The sequence below is a fragment of the Lygodium microphyllum genome, chromosome 27 (assembly GCF_053477565.2).
Source record: "Lygodium microphyllum isolate KBCC chromosome 27, Lygodium_microphyllum_v1.1.10, whole genome shotgun sequence".
Lineage (NCBI taxonomy): Eukaryota > Viridiplantae > Streptophyta > Polypodiopsida > Schizaeales > Lygodiaceae > Lygodium > Lygodium microphyllum.
The window spans coordinates 55545255-55546613 of NC_141161.1; the positions used below are offsets into that span (position 1 = coordinate 55545255).

The following is a 1359-nucleotide window of genomic DNA, read 5'->3' on the forward strand; positions in this document are numbered from 1 at the left end:
CCTCTCTCTTCCTCCGTTCCTCGTCTCCCTCCCGTATTGTTTAACATGGTATTAGAGCATACCGTCAACCCCTCCGCTGGGATAGCCCCAGGGTTGATCTGGTCGTCGCAACGACTCCTTCCCCTCCATCTTCATGGCAGTAGCAGCAGCAGTGAATCCTTCTGCCTGGCCTGAATCTTTGCTGTAATTTCAGTGGTTTCTTGTGGTATGCAGCCGAGACTTCCTCTCAGTAAGACTCCTCTTTCACGTTCTCTTAATTCTTCTTTCTGAGAGATAGAGAGGCGCCTCCACCGTAGCCATGCTTTTACGCATTAGAAGCCGCAATGGCCTGGAGTGCGTGGACGTCGATCCTTCCTGCACTGTGGGACAGCTGCAGGCCGCATGCTAGTCTCCTCGCAGATCATCTCCACAAACCAAGCTATCCTGCTTGCGAATTCACCGTTTGTAGCTCCAGCTTACTCCGACCTTACGAACCTGTCCGTCTCGCTGTCACTGTCGCACTTACGAAGGCGAGCGCACTGTCGCAGGCCCCCCTGTCAATCCTGCTGGCACGTTTGAGAAGAAAATGACTATGGATGATCTGATTGCATAGCAGACAAGAATCGAGCAATAGGAGAAGCCTCACTGTGCATCGGTCTCCTTTGATCGTGATGCAGCAAATGCTTTTCAGCATTATGTCAATGATAGCTTGGCCTTCGCTGTGAAACGCGGGGGCTTCATGTATGGAACCCTAACTGAGCAGGGCGAGGTTTGTGTTGAATTTATTTACGAACCCCCCCAACAAGGCACAGAGGACACCTTGCTTCTCTTAGGGATCCAGAAGAGGAAAGACAGGTCGAGGCCATAGCCATTGGGTTAGGGATGCACAGGGTAGGCTTCATCTTCACTCTGACAATAAGCCAGAACAAGAGAGACTACACTTTGTCAAACACAGAAATCCGGCAGGCTGTGGAGCTTCATGCCGAGAGCGGCTTTGATCAGTTCGAAAATGTGTCTGAAGCAGGTAGCATTTCCTCAACCCCTAACTATTGAAAATAAGTCTCGGCGTTTCCGCAAGAGAAAGGAGTCTTTGTCACTGTTGGCACAAAAGCCAACAAAGAATGCTGAGCAAGAAGATCTGCGGCCATTGAATGGCCATGAGTTCTCATCTGAAATGGAAGGCAGTAGGTGTGAACAGCAATTGGATGAGCCAAAAAGAAATACTGACTATGACAATGCAGCTATTGTAGCTCTTTCTGCAGCAACAGCTCATAATGTGTTGAGCGACAATAGGTGTTGAGGGGCAAGATGACATAAACCCTGCTAAGGCTGGAGACTTACATGAACTCAGTCAGTTTCGATGCTAAGAAGGCCATTCTA

At 49.4% G+C, this 1359-nt stretch overlaps 1 pseudogene; it reads left to right on the forward strand.

Annotated features, from left to right (window-relative positions):
* Positions 1-298: 298 nt before the first annotated feature.
* On the forward strand, positions 299-1032 carry LOC148012340 (NPL4-like protein A pseudogene; annotated as a pseudogene).
* Positions 1033-1359: the final 327 nt, after the last annotated feature.